This window comes from Megascapheus bottae, chromosome 28 (assembly GCF_031878675.1).
Source record: "Megascapheus bottae isolate mThoBot1 chromosome 28, mThoBot2.hap1, whole genome shotgun sequence".
In the NCBI taxonomy this organism is placed as follows: domain Eukaryota; kingdom Metazoa; phylum Chordata; class Mammalia; order Rodentia; family Geomyidae; genus Megascapheus; species Megascapheus bottae.
In genome coordinates this window covers 7,247,494-7,255,125 of record NC_143536.1, presented here as the reverse complement: position 1 = coordinate 7,255,125, position 7,632 = coordinate 7,247,494, and the positions used below count along the sequence as shown (strand labels likewise).

General features: G+C 56.5%; 1 protein-coding gene across 1 annotated transcript in view; it reads left to right on the top strand.

The window, feature by feature from the left end:
• Nucleotides 1–3,605: 3,605 nt before the first annotated feature.
• The window catches only part of Taok3 (TAO kinase 3), a 136,076-nt gene continuing 132,049 nt past the window's right edge, over nucleotides 3,606–7,632 (top strand). Inside the window, exon 1 of the mRNA XM_090320206.1 lies at nucleotides 3,606–3,832. The gene's annotated coding sequence lies outside the window, so the exon portion shown is untranslated. The remainder of the gene's footprint in view (nucleotides 3,833–7,632) is intronic.

Genomic DNA, 7,632 nt, shown 5'->3' with positions numbered 1-7,632 from the left:
AACAAATGACTCCTATGTCTTTGAATATTTATTTCTAAGGGTTGTTTTGGGTCCCCTCTCCCATCCAATCGCTTCCTACCCAGCTAACACTTAGCTGAGCAAATGGAACCTTTGCCTAGGGGAAGTAATTTGGCTAAAATACACAAACCAAGAAAGCTGAGCATCTCCTTGAATTACTTGGTGCTATTTCTCGAGTGGAAAGTGAACACGGTGTTGCTGTTGTGCTTACCAAACACATTTGCAGTATCCCTTTTGTTGAGAACAGCAAAAGGGGCTCAAAGGCATAGAATGATTTGTGCAAAGTTTTTTCACTGTGATGCACACCTAGGTCTCCATACACATGGTAAAAAGGTAGTGCAGGACCAAGAGAAATAGGCCTATAATCCTACACACTCACAGGGGAGGCTGAGGTCTAGAGGGTCTTTTTTTTTGCCAGTCCTGGGCCTTGAACTCAGGGCCTGAGCACTAACCTTGAGCTTCATCAAGGCTAGAGCTCTTACCACTTGAGCCACAGCACCACTTCCAGCTTTTTCTATGTAGGTGTATGTGGTAGTGAGGAATTGTGTATGCTAGGCAAGCACTCTACCACTAGGCCAAACTCCTGACCATAGAGGATCTTGATTGAAGACCAGCTCAGGTAGAAAAGCTCACTAGTCTCCATATCCAAAATAACCAGCAAAAGTTAAGGCTAAAGATATGGCTCAAGTGGTAGAGCACCACCTTAACAAGTATGAGGCCTTGAGTTGAAACCCCCAGTGGAGTCAAGGGAAAGAAATAGCAAAACTGAACACAGATGTTGAAAGCCAGTGTGGAACCCAGTACAATATTCTCACTCTCAGATACTTTGTGATCAAATTTATCTCTGCACTGGCCCCCATGGAGCCTTTAAAAGTGAGAATGTATTCTCATCCCATTTATTTTTAAGACATTTCACAGATACTACCTTGTTTTAATTAAAATCTTGGCTTCATTTGTGAGGGTTATTTCTTCCCAGTGAAACATGAGACTATCCAGAGTGGAATATGAGGTGGCATTCCAGAAGTTTTAAGATCTGAAGCTCCTAAATAAGAATCATTTTCAAAACTCAGTGTAGATCTGAAGTCTATATTTAAAGTAGGATTCCAGAATTGTCTCAATTCCAAAAGATGAAATCATTTTCTTTTCTTGTGTTATTGGAACACATCTACTTTACTTGTATTCAGTTACACTGAACAACTTAGGCCCTGATCAGTGAATTTATTCATAACACAGTAGAAAAAAAAAGAAATCAAGAGCCAATGGTTCATGTCTGTCTGTAGGCTGAGGTCTTAGGACTGTGGTTAGAAAAAAAAAAAGTTGATTTTGCTGCTAAATGCTTTCAGGAATATAGGGTTTTTTTTTTTTAAAAAAGAAAACATACTATTTGTTTTATTTCTATATCTAGTCTCTTTGATCCCAAACAGCATCTGTAAATGGTCATGAATTCCTTTTTTTATATGTAATTCAGTAATACAATAAGATACTTGGGTGGTGACAGTTTACTCATTCTTTTTTCCTGTTTCTGCAGAACTAGTATGAAGAACTCTTAACTAATAAATGCTCTTTAGTGAAGGAGGATCTACTTTAAAAAAAAATAACAAAACCTCACTATTTTCTTCTTGCCCATCCATAATGGTTTAATGACTTTGTAGTCTCCTTCAACCTTTTTTTTTTTTTTTGCCAGTCCTGGGCTTGAGCTCAGGGCCTGAGCACTGTCCTTGGACTTTCTCAAGGCTAGAGCTCTACCACTGAGCTTCAGCACCACTTCCAGCTTTTTTCTATGTATGTGGTACCGAGGAATCGAAGCCAGGTCTTTGTGCATGCTAGGCAAGCACTCTACCACTAGGCCAAACTCCCGGCCCTCTCCTTCAGACTTTTAAGAGTCCAGTTCCCTCAAAACCAAGTTTTACCATCATGAAATCTTCCTATATATTCCTCCCCAAAATTGTACCCAGATTCAGTGCTCAGAAGAAGTTGATGTCAGACTGAAGTTAAACCAAAGTCCAGCCTGCCATCCTTTGGCTGCTTCCAGAACCTATACAGAATCTCTACATTGCATCATATGCAAACAGTTTACATAAAGGGAGCCATTGTAATTGGAATGGGATATAGCCTTAAAAGCACTAGGAGGGGCCAGGAGTTTGGCCCAGTGGTAAGAGTGCTTGCCTAGCATGTATGAAGACCCGGGTTAGACTCCTAGGTACCACATACATAGAAAAGGCCAGAAGTGGTGATGTGGTTCAAGTGGTAGAGCTCTACCCTTGAGAAGCCCAAAGACAGTGCTCAGGCCTTGAGATCAAGCTCCAGCACTGGCCAAAAAACAACAAACAAAAGCACTAGAAGAAACATGTATAGCGATTAGAGCAAATCTTTGTCGGTAGGGGTTTAAAAGAAAATTAGTGGAGGATTTTCTGAGAGCTAAGTCCCCATCTCCACAGTCTGACAAAGGTTAGGATCATAATGTGTGGTTCTGGAAGTGAAGCAGTTTCTTCATAAAATGCTAAACGGTCCAAGCCCATACACCTGTCAACGTATTGTTTGACACTTGGTATTCTGTTGCTGGTGTTAACTTAGTTAACATTATTCAGAAGCCCAGAATTATTAAGCATGCTGGTGAATGACCTTCACCCCTGATAGATGGATGCTGTCTTTCAGCTGGGGTTAAGCCGGTTCTTCCCTTATCACAGTTACCTTGGGGGTCAAAGTTCACTGGCCTCCGGCCTTTTGTTCAGGCAGGGTCATTCAAACCTGTGGGCCTGGCCTAGGGTGACTCTGGACATCGCTATTGAACAACAGCTGTAACAAGGGTTCTTCCTACCTCCGTCCCTGTCTCTACTGTCCTTAAAACCCACAAAATGATCATTTCTAAAGTTCTGTGCCTCCATCAGGTTTGAATGTGTATGTGCTCTTAGCACACAGGCGTTCCTTCTTCCCCCCCCCCCCCTTTTTGTCTAACAGCAGCAGTCTTCCCGGCCAGAGATCCAGGGACTCAATCATCACAGGTCCCAGGCGAATAAATGTTATCGTTGATTTAGGACAGAATCACTCAAAGTTGTGGCACGGTCACCTGGCAAGAGAACAGGGTGGTTCCCACAGGCGCTCCCGCTCTCTCCCTCCCTGTGTGTCTGTCTGTCTGTCTGTCTCTCGGCGGTCTCCCGGAGTCTCCCCAGAAAAGCAAAGGCGTGGAGGGAGGAGTGCCGTGAACTTTGACCTCGGAGCAGCACAAACAACGCGGACCGCACCCCAGCCCCGACCGTGGGTAACTTGGAAGTGGCACGGTCTTCCGCGTCTGGGGAAGCCCCGCCCCTCCGGTTCCCGCCCACCACGAGCTCCACCAATCCTCAGTCTCCATCGACCGCTCGGCTTCCCCAGGCACTTCCAATCCAATACCTATATCCGGCCTCGGCCCCAGGCACCGCGATCAGGGAAGGTCAGTAGAGAGCCTATCGGAGCCGAGCCAGGGGCGTGGCCGGGGCAGGGGGCGGGAGGACGGAGGAGAGGGGGCGGGGCGCGCTCGGCGCGGTCGGGTGCGATTGGCCACCCCTGGCAGGCGCCGCACCTCGGACAGCAGCGGCGGCGGCGGCAGCGGCGGCGGAGGAGGTCCGTGTGGCCCGGGGCGCGGGGTCCTGTGAGGAGTGGGGCGCGACGTGGGGTCCCAGGCGGAAGCTGCGTGACGCCGAGTCCCGCACCGGCCACCCGAGCCTGGGGTCCTCCAGAGGACCAGCTGCGCGACAGCGACTCGGAGCAAGTGTGAGGGAGGAAGCGACGGCGGTGGCAGCGACGCGGGGCCGGGAGCGGTGACAGCGGGGCTGAGGTGAGAACTCGGGGCGTCCGGTGCCGGCGGAGGCGAGGACGCGGGGCGCGCGGTGCCGACCGACAGCCCGCGCCTGGAGGGGACGCGAACCGCCGGCGGCGGGGAGGACCAGGGACGGACCGGAGTTCCGGGAGTGGCCGGGACGGCGGGGTGTGGAGAGGGGACCCCGAGAGTGGACCGGACAGGGGCTGTGGAGAGGGGACCCCGAGAGTGGACCCCGAGAGTGGACCGGACAGAGGGGTGTGGAGGGGGACCCCGAGAGTGACCGGACAGGGGGTGTGGAGAGGGGACCCCGAGAGTGACCGGACAGAGGGGTGTGGAGAGGGGACCCCAAGAGTGACCGGACAGAGGGGTGTGGAGAGGGGACCCCGAGAGTGACCGGACAGAGGGGTGTGGAGAGGGGACCCCGAGAGTGGACCCCGAGAGTGGACGGGACAGGGGGCTGTGGAGAGGGGACCCCGAGAGTGGACCCCGAGAGTGGACCGGACAGAGGGGTGTGGAGAGGGGACCCCGAGAGTGACCGGACAGAGGGGTGTGGAGAGGGGACCCCGAGAGTGGACCCCGAGAGTGGACGGGACAGGGGGCTGTGGAGAGGGGACCCCGAGAGTGGACCCCGAGAGTGGACCGGACAGAGGGGTGTGGAGAGGGGACCCCGAGAGTGACCGGACAGAGGGGTGTGGAGAGGGGACCCCGAGAGTGGACCCCGAGAGTGGACGGGACAGGGGGCTGTGGAGAGGGGACCCCGAGAGTGGACCGGACAGGGGGTGTGGAGAGGGGACCCCGAGAGTGACCGGACAGCGGGGTGTGGAGAGGGGACCCCGAGAGTGGACTGGACAGGGGGTGTGGAGAGGGGACCCCGAGAGTGGACTGGACAGCGGGGTGTGGAGAGGGGACCCCGAGAGTGACCGGACAGCGGGGTGTGGAGAGGGGACCCCGAGAGTGGACTGGACAGGGGGTGTGGAGAGGGGACCCCGAGAGTGGACCCGACAGGGGGTGTGGAGAGGGGACCCCGAGAGTGGACCGGACAGGGGCTGTGGAGAGGGGACCCCGAGAGTGGACCCCGAGAGTGGACCGGAAAGCGGGGTGTGGAGAGGGGACCCCGAGAGTGACCTGGACAGGGGGCTGTGGAGAGGGGACCCCGAGAGTGGACCCCGAGAGTGGACCCGACAGGGGGTGTGGAGAGGGGACTCCGAGAGTGGACTGGACAGGGGGTGTGGAGAGGGGACCCCGAGAGTGGACCCCGAGAGTGGACTGGACAGGGGGTGTGGAGAGGGGACCCCGAGAGTGGACTGGACAGGGGGTGTGGAGAGGGGACCCCGAGAGTGGACCCCGAGAGTGGACTGGACAGGGGGTGTGGAGGGGGGACCCCGAGAGTGACCGGACAGGGGGTGTGGAGGGGGGACCCCGAGAGTGACCGGACAGGGGGGTGTGGAGAGGGGATCCCGAGAGTGACAGGACAAAGGGGTGTGGAGAGGGGACCCCGAGAGTGGACCCAACAGGGGGTGTGGAGAGGGGACCCCGAGAGTGGACCCAACAGGGGGTGTGGAGAGGGGACCCCGAGAGTGACCGGGACAGCGGAATGTGGAGGGGGGACCCCGAGAGTGGCAGGGACAGCAAGATGTGGAGAGTGGACCCCGAGAGTGACCGGACAGGGGGTGTGGAGAGGGAACCCCGAGAGTGGACCGGACAGCGGGATGTGGAGGGGGACCCCGAGAGTGGACTGGACAGCGGAGTGTGGAGAGGGACCCCGAGAGTGGACCGGACAGGAGGTGTGGAGAGGGGACCCCGAGAGTGGACCGGACATGGGGGTGTGGAGAGGGGACCCCGAGAGTGACCGGACAGGGAGGTGTGGAGAGGGACCCCGAGAGTGGACCGGACAGGGGGTGTGGAGAGGGGACCCCGAGAGTGGACCGGACATGGGGGTGTGGAGAGGGGACCCCGAGAGTGACCGGACAGGGAGGTGTGGAGAGGGACCCCGAGAGTGGACCGGACATGGGAGTGTGGAGAGGGGACCCCGAGAGTGACCGGACATGGGGATGTGGAGGGGGGACCCCGAGAGTGGACCCGACAGGGAGGAGTGGAGAGGGGACACCGAGAGTGGACTGGACAGGGGGTGTGGAGAGGGGACCCCAAGAGTGACCGGGACAGCGGGATATGGAGAGGGGACCCCGAGAGTGGACTGGACAGAGGGTGTGGAGAGGGGACCCCAAGAGTGACCGGGACAGCGGGATGTGGAGGGGGACCCCAAGAGTGGACCGGACAGGGAGTGTGGAGAGGGGACCCCGAGAGTGGACCGGACAGCGGGATGTGGAGGGGGGACCCCGAGAGTGGACTGGACAGGGGAGTGTGGAGAGGGGACCCCGAGAGTGGGGCAGGGATAGCGGGATGTGGAGAGGGGACCCCGAGAGTGACCGGACAGGGGGCTGTGGAGAGGGACCCCGAGAGTGGACTGGACAGGGGGGTGTGGAGAGGGGACCCCGAGAGTGGCAGGGACAGCGGGATGTGGAGAGGGACCCCGAGGTTGACCAGGACATCTGGACCAGCCAGGGGAGGGAAGGGAACCTCGAGAGGGACCAGGACAGGGGATCCTGAGTGCGCCACCCCTCCCCAGCAGGAGCCAGGACAGCGAGGTGTGGAGAAGGGACGGGGCAGAAGGGACTTCGAGAGGGGCCGGGTGAGGGGAGAGGACATCGAGTAGGGCCAGGACATCGGAAGGGACCCTGAGGTGTGTGACATGGCGGGGGACCCCAGAAGGTCTGAGGCAGGTCAGGACATCAGGATGAATGGAAGGAGCCCTGAGAGTAGAGTGGGGGCGGAGGGAGGAACGCGGTGGGGGGGAGGGGTGAGCCATGAGATCCCCAAGAGAAGCCGGGGCAGTGGGCTGAGGGGAGCTGTCCTCAGAGGGTCTTCTCTCACCGAGTCTGAGATTAGGGGGAGCCAAGAAGGTCGAGACAGTGGGTTCTCCCCAAGAGGAGCCAGGACGGAGGTGACGGCCAGGGGCCGAGGAGTTAGGGGAAGGAACCAAGGGACCAGAGCAGAAGGTGTGGGGAGGGGCTGCCGGAGAGAGGTCAGGACAGCAGCGGGGAGAGACGGCTCCCCGAGGGACTTAGGTCAGTGGCTGCGCGTGGTGGACCCCACGACCCGCAGGGAGCGGGAGAGACAGGCGAGGTGGCGCGGGGAGCAGCACCCACACGGAGGGAGCCAGGTCTGAAAGCCCAGGGTGAGAGGTGGGAGACCCGCACTGCTCATGGGATCTGGAATCCGGAGTCCGCCGGGCTTGAGCTTGGGGTTCCAGCCAAGCCCGGCTATGTAATGAAGGGTCCTGGGAAGATGAAGACTAGCGCTGCTTGACCAGGTCTTGTTGGGGACGTGGGGCGAGGGCGGGGAGGGTGGAGTGCCGCCCTGGCCTCAGTGACAAAGTCGGGTGAGAAGCTGGGGGAAGGGGTGGGGGGGAGTTGGAGGATATGGATCTTTTTGGAGACCCACGTGCTGGATTCATTAAAATGTTTATTTTGATCCTGGCATTTCCCTGGACTGCTAGGACTTTTGTTCCTCTCCCTCCCTCTCTCTCTCTCATTTTAACTCAAGGAGTAAAGTTTTTCAGATTGGCAGAATGTCAGTTTCAATATTTACAGTGCAGATTTAGAAGAACTGTACAGCAGGTTTGGAAAAGGGGCTTTTTAACTTTGACGTATTAGAGACAGTTGAAAGGTCAAACAGAGAGAGACAAATAAGATTCACCCAACGCATAATAATTTCCATTGGATTTCTCATCCCAAAAGTCAAAGGCTTTATAATTC